The following is a 12327-nucleotide window of genomic DNA, read 5'->3' on the forward strand; positions in this document are numbered from 1 at the left end:
CCCCCCCTACACCACAGCAGTTCCAGCTGCCCCTTTAGAAGGACTGCTGACCGCACTCTGTCATCAGGACCAGCAGGTGCCAGAAAGGGTTGAGCGCCTTGGCAGAACTCAAAATAATACACCAAGAAAAGTCCAGGCCTTCTAGATGTATTTTTATCTATTTCATCTTTTAAAAACTCATTTCGTGTATGCTTTATAACATAGTTATGATCACAGCATAATTGGACACCTTCGTATGAATTGGTAAATCTACATATATTAGCAATATGGGCTCAAAGATTGTTTCCTGTTAGGAATGTATAATCACAAAAATTTGTGGGTCATTGGTTAAGACAGAAAAGACAAGGGTTAAAATAATTATATAATCGCTTCTCGGCCTTTTGGCTAAGATCAAGTGTAAAATAATTATATAGAATATCTACCTATAAAAGAATGCTGTTAGGCCCCTACCTCACACCATATTAAAAAATGAATGCAAAATGGGTCAAAGGTCTAAAACTCTTAGCAGAAAACATAGGGGTAAACCTTCATGATCTTGGGTTTATCAATGGATTCTTAGTTATGTGCTGAAAGCAGAAGCAACAAAAGAAAAATTGGACTTCATCAGAATTAAACATCCTTTGATTGTGCATCAAAGGACGTAATCAAGAAAGTGAAAAGACAACCTACAGAATGGGAAGAAATATTTGCAAGTTTTATATCTGATAAGGGTCTAGTATCCAGAATATATATAAAGAATTCTTATAGAATTCCTGGGTGGCTCGGTCAGCTTAGCATCTGCCTTCAGCTTAGGTCATGATCACGGGGTGCTAGGATGGAGTGGTTCATCCCGCTCCCTGCTCAGCTGGGAGCCTGCTTCTCCCTCTGCCTGCCCTTCCTCTGCTTGTGCACTCCTCTCTCTCTCTGACAAATAAATACACAAAATCTTAAAAAAACAAAACAAAACCTCTTACAACTCAGTAATAAAAAGACAACCTGGGCGCCTGGGTGGCTCAGTGGGTTAAGTAAGGCTCTGCCTTCGATTCAGGTCCTGATCCCAGGGTCCTGGGATCGAGCCTCGCGTCGGGCTCTCTGCTCCATTGGGAGCCTGCTTCCCCCTCTCTCTCTGCCTGCCTCTCTGCCTACTTGAGATCTCTGTCTGTCAAATAAATAAATAAAATCTGTAAAAAAATAGAAAGACAACCCATTTTGATTAATTAATTAATTAATTTTAAAGTAGGCTCCGCACCCAATGTGCCGCTTGAACTCAATGGACCTGAGATCAAGAGTCCCGTAGTGACTGAGCCAGCCAGGCACCCTGGTCTCATGAGTTTGAGCCCCACACTGAGCCCCACACTGAGCCCCACTCAAAAATAAATAAATAAATGAGCAAAAGAGTTGCTACATATTTCTCCCAAGAGGATACATAAATGGCCAAAGAGCAAGTAAAAAAAATGTCTGTAATAAACTGATGGTTGTCTGAAGGAAGTGGGGGTTGGACAAAATGGGTGAAGGGGATTAAGAGGTACAATTTTCCAGTTATCAAATTAATAATAAATTAATAAGACATGGGATGTAATGTACAACATAGGGAATATAGTTGATAATATTGTAACAGTTTTTATTTATTTATTTGACACATAGAGAGAGAGAGACAGCCAAAGAGACACAAGCAGGGGGAGCAGGAGAGAGATAAGCAGGCTTCCTGCTGAGCAGGGAGCCTGATTCGGGGTTTGATCCCAGGACCCTGGGATCATGACCTGAGCAGCAGGCAGATGCTTGAAGAATGAGCCACCCAGGCAGCCCCAATTTTTTTTTTAAAGATTTATATATTGGGGGCTCATTTTAAAATGAACCTGGCTGGCTCAGTCAGTAGAGCATGGACTCTTGACCTCAGGGTTTATGCGTTCGAACCCTACATGGGGAGGTAGATATTACACTAAAATATAAATAAAATCTTTAAAACAAACAAACAAACAAACAAATATGCAAATAAAATCTTTAAAAAATAGAAAGAAGGAAGGAAAAGATGCTCAATATCATTAATCATAAGGGAAACACAAATCAAAGCCACAATAAGATACCGCTTCATACCCACTAAGATGGCTATAATTAAAAAAAAAAAAAAAAAAGACAAAATAAAACTTAAGGGGCGCCTGGGTGGCTCAGTCAGTTAAGCATCTGCCTTCGGCTTAGGTCATGATCCCAGGGTCCTGGGATGGAGCCCCGCATCAGGCTCCCTGCTCAGCGGGTAACCTGCTTCTCTCTCTCTCTCTGCTGCTTCCCCTGCTTGTGATCTCTTGTTCTCTCTGTTAAATAAATAAAATATTTTAAAAATAAAAAAATAAACTTGAGGAAAATTACAAGAGTTGGCAAGAATGTGGAGAAGTTGAAAGCTTCTGTACACGATGGGTATGTAAAATGGTGCGGTGCTATGGAAAACACTAAGGTGGATTCTCAAAAATTTAACATGGAATTATCTCTGACCCATTTACTAGCCATATATCTGAGATAATTGAAAACAGGTATTCAAACAAAATCTTGTACGTAAATGATTCTAGCAACACCCTTCAAGGTAGCCAAAAGTGGGAAGCTATCCAAACTCTCTTCAAGGAGTGAATGGGTAGGGGCGCCTGGGTGGCTCAGTAGGTTAAGCCTCTGCCTTCTGCTCAGGTCATGATGTCAGGGTCCTGGGATAGAGCCCCACATGGGGCTTTCTGCTCTGGGGAGCCTGCTTCCCCCTCTCTCTCTACCTGCCTCTCTGCCTACTTGTGATTTCTCTCTCTGTGTCAAATGAATAAAATCTTTTTTTAAAAAAGTGTGTAGGGGGATGAACGGGTAAAGGAATTGTGGCATATCCATACAATGAAATATAATTCAGCCATAAAAAGGAAAGGAGCGCTGACACCTTTTACAACACAGATGAACCTCAAAAACATTTTTCTAAGTGAAAAAAGCCAGATACCAAAGGTCACATATTTTATGATTCCATTTATATGAAATATCCAGAATAGATAAATCCATAGAGACAGAAAACAGGTCAGTGGTTGTGGGGCGGTTGGGGGAGGGTGGAATGAGGGGGTTGATTCTTCCATGAGTGTGGGCTTTGACTTGGGAGTGATGAAAATGGTCTGCAAGTAGATAGAAGGAATTGTTGCACAAGATTGTAAATACACTAAATGCAACGGAATTGTACACTTTACTTATTCATCTATATATTTGACACAGAGAGAGAGAGAGCATAAGCAGGGGGAACAGTAGGGAGAGTGAGAGGGAGAACCAGGCTTTCCACTAAGCTAGGAGATCGATGCCGGGCTCCATCCCAAGACCCTGGGACCATGACCTGAGTGAGCTGAAGGCAGATGCTTAACTGACTGAGCCACCAGAAGCCCCTGAGTTGTGCACTTTAAAATGATGAAGTTAACCTCAATGAAACAAAAATAATGGAAGAAATACATGATCATGATAAGAGAATATATTTTTTAAAAAACTTTTAAGACTTTTAAAAATTTATTTGATAGACAGAGATCACAAGTAGGCAGAGAGGCACACACAGAGAGAGAGGAAGGGAAGCAGGCTCCCCACCGAGCAGAGAGCCCAATGCGGGGCTCAATCCCAGAACCCTGGGATCACGACCTGAGCCCGAGGCAGAGGCTTTAACCCAGGGAGCCACCCAGGCGCCCCGAGAATATATTTTTTTAAACAGCACAGAATGGTACTAAATGACCTCTGTCCCGCTTCCCATTTGTACTCCCCCAAAGGAAATGAACACAGATACTACAGTTTAGTATGTATTCTTCTTCAAATGTTTTCTATATACATATAGGGACATGCAGTATGTGTATGTGGGTATCTATGTGCAGATATTTCCTTTCTCTTTTACACAAATGGGATTATGTTATACTCAGCATATTGCCTTTCTTCTCTTGGCAATATATCAATGACAATTCCATATCAATACATTTTTCTTTTTTTTTTTTTTTAAAGATTTTTTTTTTTTTTTTTTTTTTTAATTTATCAGAGAGAGATGGGGAGAAAGCAAGCACAGGCAGACAGAGTGGCAGGCAGAGGCAGAGGGAGAAGCAGGTTCCCTGTCGAGCAAGGAGCCTGATGTGGGACTCGATCCCAGGACGCTGGGATCATGACCTGAGCCGAAGGCAGCTGCTTAACCAACTGAGCCACCCAAGCGTCCCTCAATACATTTTTCTTAATGGCTCCATTGTCTGAAAGTCCCCTACTCTCCCCATCTCTCCATCTTCAGAGTCCTGAATTCCACCTCCCCTCCTGCCAGACACTCCTCTGTGACTTTGACCTCCATTGTTGCTTCTTCCCACGGCATTGTGAGGAGTCGCTAATATTCAGCAGGTGCCTGGTCCCGGGGGCTTTGTGAAAATGATGGCTCTCTTCTCCCTCACTCTGTGACTCTAGGACCAGCTGAAGGTACGGAAGCATAATGCTGGAGAGGCTAGACTCCGCCTCTTACGAGCTGTGTGACCTCAGACAAGTTCCCTACCCCCTCTGCACCTCGGTTTCTTCTGGTGCATTGAAGATAGTATCCGTCCTGCAGGAAGAAGCATGAGAAGCCCTGAGCGCAGGGCCCAGCTCAGAGCTGGCTGGCATCATATGATCTTTCAGGAAGAAAAGGTGGGCTGAGCCCCGGGTCTGTGGCCACCTGCCTTTGGATAGGGCTCTAACGCGGGGTGCTGAGGCGGGAAGGTGAGGCCAAGCTGGGCGGCCCTGGGAACCCGCGAAGGAGGCTAGGCTGAAGTGGAAACGATTAGAATGAGAACAAACCGGGTCCTGAATAGAAGCTTTTATTCCTGCCGGAGAGGGCTTTGTTCCCTAAACACGTGACACACAAAAGCCTCTACTTGAATTCGGGAACCCTAATTGGTTCTCAGGTGGGGGAGGAGAGGGGTGTCCGGATTTAGGGATTCCTTAAAGGGACGATGCTATGGAGAGCTGGGCTCAGGGTTCGTTCTCATTGTCAGGGGGAGGGGATGGGATGGGGTGGGGAGGGGAGAGCTGGACCAGTGGGGGTGGGGCAGCTGTTCAGAAGAGGAGGGGGAAGGGAGAGAAGGGGAGATGGGGAGAGAGGGAGAAGCCTGCAGAAACTCAGAGGCCCTCAGCCCCTGGCCCAGTGCCTGGAAAATAGTAGGCTAGGAGGGAAGGGAAGGGAAGGGAATCCACATTTCTTACTGAGTCCCATAAGCCCAGCCTTGTTAGGGCCCTTCCTCCTTCCCCCCGTTTCCTCACACCCCACTTTTACTTACTCTCTCTTCTTGTGCTCCAACCACAGAGCTGCCTTTCAGTGCCTGAGACACTTAAAGCCCCACCCTGCCCCAGGGCCTTTGCACTCGCTCCTCAGGTACCCTCTCCTGCCCTCTTCCCATCTTCCAAAGGCTATCCTAAAGTTCAAGTAGCACTTCAAGAGAAGCCTTCTTGGACCCCCATGAGTCTAGCAATCATTTCATTTTACTCTCTTCAAGGCCCTTGTCACTCACAGAAATTACTTGATTGTTGTCACATGTCAACTCAAGGAGAGCAGAATGACTGAATATGTCCATCTTGCACTCAGCTCTATCCTCAGTTCTTAGCACAAAGCTCAACACACAACACATGATCAAAAGAACTGAGAGTCACTGGCTGGCTGAATGGAAAAGGGGTAGTGGCTCCAATAATTCTCATCACCCTCCACGCCTCCCCCAAGAGCCATTGTTTTGGGGGTCAGCTGAGCTCATGCCTCCTTTTGAAACTTTCTAGCTGAGTGGGCTTGGGCAAGTCACTTTGCCTCTCTGAGTTCATTTTCCTCTTTCTTCAAACAGCGTAGAACTCACCTCGCAGAGGCGTTTCATGGGTCGAAGAGAGAATTTACGTATATGATGGGCACCCGATAAACTATAGCCACATTGGTAACAAGTAACACAGTGGGTGTTCTATGGGAGGCGGGGAAGGTTTCCCATTTTCTGAGCCCCACCCATGTGACAGGCACTCCCATGAGGTATTTTACTGAATGATTATAAACAATGTTTGAAGCAAATTTTGGTTGTCCCCATTTTATGGATGAGAAAAACTGAGCCTCAGAGGTTAATATTTGCCTGAGATTACGCTGGTGATAAGTGGCAGAGTTAGGATTCAAACGCAGATCTATCTTGGGGCACCTGGGTGGCTCAGTGGGTTAAAACCTCTGCCTTCGGCTCAGGTCATGATCCCAGGGTCCTAGCATTGAGCCCTGCGTAGGGCTCTCTGCTCAGCAGGGAGCCTGCTTCCTCCTCTTTCTCTCTCTCTGCCTGCCTCTTTGCCTACTTGTGATCTCTGTCTGTCAAATAAGTAAATAAAATCTTTAAAAAAAGACAAACGCAGATCTATCTCTGTGTTCTGCCTGTTCTAACCCAGGTGGCTCTTTGACTTTGTTGCCAGGAGGCTGGAGGGTCAAGGGGTGGGGTGGGGTGGGGGGGTGTCAGGACCCTGAGGGTGGGAATGGGCAGAAGGAAGACCCTCAGGAACCTGCAAAGGTGAGGCTGTCTCAGTGCTCTCCATTAGCACCCAGCATGGGGCCTCATTATATCAGTAAGTAGAATCTTGAGTTCTGGAGCCATAGGCTCTGTGCTGGAGACTTATTTGAACACCTACTCTGTGCCAAGCGCCAGGATACAGCTGTGAACAGGATATACCCAAGAGTTGTGCACTAATGGGGCCAAGAAGGGTCGAAACAGGAAATCCCTAGTGAGGATAGTCATTTTTCCTATGGCCCAAGGTGCTGGCATCCACACTTTGCCAGAGCTGAAGGTATTGTTGGGACCTTGCCCTGCTCCAAGCCCCAGCCTGGGCCCTGGGTGTAGGGGCCCTTTAAGAAGATCGTGTCTCCCCCCCCCCCCCTCCCCCCCCCCCCCCCCATAATTAGCCAGCTAAAGAAAGAGCTGGCTTGAAATGGGATTGTGCAGACCCAGCTTTGGGCCCCGAGGACGCTAGATCGGGGATTGTTATGCTAATCGCCTGAGATCAGCAGTTCCCTTGCCCTTCAGATGGCAGGTAGCTGATGCCTGGCTCTGCCCAGCGGCTGTGGCTGCAGCTCTGCTAGAGGGTTGGGCTTTTCCTCCTGCTTCCTGCTTCCTCTGCCCACCCCCCTACCCTGTCAGACTCGCCCTGCCTGTCCTCCCACCTGCCCTGTGGCTAGGAGGCTTGGCCTCTCCTGGAAATGTCCAACCCAGCTCTCTCCAGTCTCCAAAGGGAAACCCAGGCCCCACAGCCACTTGCTTCAGTTTGGCTGCTGTTAGAGGACACAGAGGCAGGAAGGAGAAGGTACCAGGCACTGAGCTCTCTTTTCCAGGCGCTGAGACTCATCCTTCCTTGCTCCCCGTTTCCCCAGGTCTGGAAACCACACTGGGTGGTAGCTTTGTCTCTTGCTAACTATGCCATCACGGGCAAGTGATGGCATAGTTGTCTCCCAAGCCTCGGTTTCCTCATCTGTAAAATAGATTGATAATCATAGTACCTGCCTCAAAGGATTGAAAGGAGAGTGGAATGAAGGCAGGCATCAATTCAAAGTTTGATAGGGACTCTAACGTAGCACCACTACATGCCAGCCCTGTGCTGAGCCCTTTTATATGGCATTAGCCCATTTTACCTTTCAACTGTCCTGTGAGGCAATTGGCATTACCACAGATGACCCATTTCACAGATGATGAAACTGAGGCTCAAAGGAGCTAACTCATTTCCCTAGGATCCACCCTAAGCCGGTCTGTTCTCTTAACCTTGATTCTGTAGGTCGGCATTGGCCAATGACGGTGCACAAGGTGAGCTTGGTTGGTATAAAAATGCTCACATAAGGGCTCCTGGGTGTCTCAGTTGATTAAGCAGCTGCCTTCGGCTCAGGTCAAGGTCCCAGGATCTTGAGATCCAGTCCTGAGTGGGGCTCCCTTCTCAGTGGGGAGCCTGCTTCTCTCTCTTCCTCTGCTGCTCCCCCTGCTTGTGCTCTCTCTTGCTTCCTCAAATAAATAAATAAAATCTTTAAAAAAATAAATAAAAATGCTCACATAAACATGTGGAATAGTTATATATTCAATGTGCAGGGGTAAAAAATGAAACTAGCATTCCAAGGCTATGAATTCACAGATAGTATTGTTTAGGTTAAATATATTTAAGTCCATACAATGACTAGTACAAGTCTGATCATAGCAGCTTTATTCAGAGTAGCCAAAACCTGGAAACAGCTGAGACATCCATCAAGGAGAGAACGGTCGAACCAGCCGTGGTGCAGCCATACAATGGAACCCTCCCCAGCCGGCAGAGAAAAGGAACAAGCTGCTGATCCAAGCCACAACACAGGACAATCTCACAAACATAATTTGAGTGAAAAAAGCCAAACTCAAGAGAGTACATCCTAAAGGACTCTATTTATATGAAGTTCCAGAACAACTAAAACTCATCGATGGTGACGGAAGTCAGAATAGTGGCTGCCAACAGGGGACGGTCTGGATAGGAAGCAATATCCAAGAGAACCTTCTGGGGTGATGTGATTCATTATATCCTGATCTGGATGCAGTCACGTGGGGGTCTGCCTCGGTAAAAATGCACCCGGAGATACACTTAATATTTGTTCAAATTAATGTATGTAGACTATGCATCAGGAAATTACTGTTAATAATTTTCAAATTAAAAAAAAATCCATGTAAAGAAAGATCGTCTCTAACGGGTAGTTCAGCAGTTACGACACTATGGTCAAAAAGCAACAGCAAACAAACTCCAGAGACTGAAGGCAGGAGAGGTGTCAGCATAAATGCTGGGCAGTGCAGTTGTAGTCGGCTTCCCCTTTCATAGACGCCGGATAACATACAGGATGCCTAAGTAAGTTTGATTTTCAGACAAATATTATTTATTTATTTGATAGTAAAGTTTATAGAATGATAGAGTACCAAGCTCCCAAAGACGGAGGGGACCCCAGAGGGTTGCCCAAAGAAATACTGTTTTAGTAAAAGTATGTCCCATGCAATATTTGGGACATACTTACACTAAAATAAATGCATTCGGTTTTGTTTTTTTAGTTTTTCATTTTTGCTCTTACTCGTTGTTTATCAGAAATTCGAATTTAACCGGGCGTCCGGTGTTCCTATTTGCTGAATCTGGCAAGCCGGCCCTCCTGGGACCCCGCCCCGTCTCGCAGCCCGGTGCCCACCGCAGGCGGGAGCGCCCAGCGCGGTGCAGTCACGCCGGGCGCAGCCTGGCAACGCGGCCACAAAGGGAGCCCGGGAGGCGGAATCTTTCCACATGCCTGATCAATGGGGGCGCGGAGACGGCGGTGCAAACAGGCCTGAGACAGCCGCACAAAGAGGAGGCCCCTCGGCCGCTCCCGCCTTCCATTGATCCGGGCCCTTTGTGGCTCGGACAACGGGGACGCGGGAGGCGCCTCGCAGGGACTTGGCCATTCTCGCTAGGGGGAGAAGGCCCCGGAGGACCCCCGCCCCGCCGGCCCACCCCAACGTTCGCCCTCCCGCGGGCTCCAGGTCTGAGGTCTGGGGGTGTCCACATCCCCTCTGGAGCACTGGGCGGGGCACACGGGGCGGTGCTGGGTCAGGCCAAGGAGTGTCCTGTGTTCCAGAAAACTCTAAAGCCTGCCAGTGGGGCCAGCCACCCAGATCCGGCCTCCTGAGGACCCCCCAGTCTGCCCTGGCAGGCTTTTCTATCCCCCTGGTTACAGGCAGACCTTGCACAGTCTTTATTTTATTTTTTGTTTATTGAGCAAATATTTATTGAGCATTTGCTCTGAGCAGTTCCCCACTCCCTCCTGCCCCTGTGGCCACTTAAACTGGCCAACTCATCCTCAGGCATCACCTCTCTGGGAGAGCATCCCTGACCCCTCTCCCACCTCCAGGTCGAGTAGGGAGTCCCATTCTCTCTCTGTACACCCTCCAGCTCCTGACTCTTCATTTATGATAGGAACAGCTAACAATTATTGGACATTTACAGTGCACACTGTATCAAGCATGAGATATCCTCTGTCTTCCTTCATTCTCATACAGCCCTTCAGGTTGGAGCTATTTGTCTCCCCATTTTCCAGAGGTGGAAACTGAAGCGTTCTATGTTCATAAGATGGTCAAGAAGCAGAGTGGGGATTTGAACCCAGGCATTAGATCCCAGAGCCTGGGGTCCTCACTATCCCAAGGCCCAGTCTTGGGGCAGTATCCATCACTACGGCCCAGTAGGTGCACCTTTGATGTCTCCCCTACCCCATCAGAACATATACTGCAGCGCACTGTGCCTCTTTGCCCATTTTCTTCTGTTTTCCCCACTGGGCTGATTGCTCTGTGCCCAGCACAAGGAAGGTGCCCAAGGTCTATCTGTTGATCTGAACTAGTGGGTTTGTGAACATTTTGCTACATTCTAAAGCTGTTAGTTTCTGCCCACAAATGAATTGGAAATCAGACATTCAAATAATAAAAGAAAGGTTGCAGGACTCTGAGGTCCGATGCAGTTGTTTCCCCCCTCTTCTTTTTTTTAAAAAATCAGATTCATTGAGATAGCATTTACATGCAGTGAAATGCACCCATTTTCAGTGTCCAGTTCAATGAACACTGACAAATGATTACACCCATGGAACTAGTATTACTGTCAAATGTAAAACATTTCCATCTCCCCAAAAGGATCCCCTGTGCCCCTTTGCAGTCAATGCCTGCCCTCCCCCCCATCCCCCGCCAGCCCCCACTCCCTGTTCCCAGGCAACCACTGATCTGCTTTCTGTCACCATAGGTTAGTTTGCATTTTTCTAGAATTTCATGTAAATGAAATCATACAATGTATACTCTTTGGTGTCTGGCTTTTTTCCCTTAACATGCCGTTTGGAGGTTCATCCGTGCTGTCGAATGATCCCCACTTTAGCGTCAAATCCCTTCTCTGTTCCTGACCTCTGAGCTTTTCATATATAAAATGGGGGTGAATGCTGGGAAGTTGAGGGGAGGGAACATCTACATGGTGCACAGGACCTGTACCTGGTGGACACACGGTACTGTGTTCTAGATTAGTGTGGCTTTTCTAGTAGACTATGAGTTCCGTGATATAGTAGGGGCGGGCCAGAGCTGCATACAGTAGGCATTCAGTAAATGCACTTGGTTAGGAGCATCTTTCTAGCTGTAAGCTCTGTGAGGACTGGAATTTTATCCACCCACTCTCCACCAATGGAAATGGTCACCATTTATTACAGAGAGTGGATCCAGAGGCTCAGAGAGGTACAGCAACTTGCCCAAGATCACACAGCTTTGTAGAGGCACAGTCAGAATTGAACACAGGCAGCCTAGTCCTGGGGTCCTTAGTGGTTTTTTGTTTTTGTTTTTTGTGTTTTTTTAAAAGATTTTATTTATTTATTTGACAGAGAGAGATCACAAGTAGGCAGAGAGGCAGGCAGAGAGAGACGGGGAAGCAGGCTCCCCGCTGAGCAGAGAGCCTGATGTGGGGCTCAATCCCAGGACTCTGGGATCATGACCTGAGCCGAAAGCAGAGGCTTTAACCCACTGAGCCACCCAGGCGCCCTTTGTTTTGTTTTTTAATTGAAAATATATGGCGTCCTTGCTCTCAATCACTATACTAAACTCCCTGATCAGTGATTTTTCTTTCCTCCCACGACCTGAACCTTCTCTATCACCCTCGTCCTTTACTGACCTCCCCTCGGAGGCAGCATTTTTTTTTTTAAGATTTTATTTATTTATTTGCCAGAGAGAGAGAGTGAGCGAGCACAGGCAGGCTGAGTGGCAGCAGAGGCAGAGGGAAAAGCAGGCTCCCCGCCAAGCAAGGAGCCCAATGTGGGACTCGATCCCAGGACGCTGGGATCATGACCTGAGCTGAAGGCAGCTGCTCAACCAACTGAGCTACCCAGGCGTCCCAGAGGAAGCATATTTTTTTGAGTTTGTATGTCTCTCAGTGGGCTGAACACTACACATATATGTTCTCATGCCGTTCCCCAACCACTCTGTCAAGTAGGTTCTATGTTTCTTCCCATTTTACATGGGAAGAAACTGAAAGACAGCTGAGAGGCTATGGTTTTGGGGTCGGGATATCCTCCTTTTGAAGTTCAACCTGGCCATATTCTCCAGGGGACTTGGGCAAATGTGCCAGGTCTTCCCCTCCTTGACCTGCCATTTTTCTGGACACATCACTCTGGCTCCTCAGTGAGATTTTCCCTTCCTGCTGATTCTAAGTGCCGACCACCCCCCACCCACACACACTGCCCCCGGCCACCTCCCCACTCCAGTATAGTCTATCCCTGGGCCTTAGAGGCCCAGGCTGCAATTTCAAAAGGAGTTGAGTTCTTTCAGGAAAGGGGCTGGGACTGAGCCCCTCCCCTCCCTCTCTTCCCAT

Source organism: Mustela nigripes, chromosome 8, assembly GCF_022355385.1.
Source record: "Mustela nigripes isolate SB6536 chromosome 8, MUSNIG.SB6536, whole genome shotgun sequence".
In the NCBI taxonomy this organism is placed as follows: domain Eukaryota; kingdom Metazoa; phylum Chordata; class Mammalia; order Carnivora; family Mustelidae; genus Mustela; species Mustela nigripes.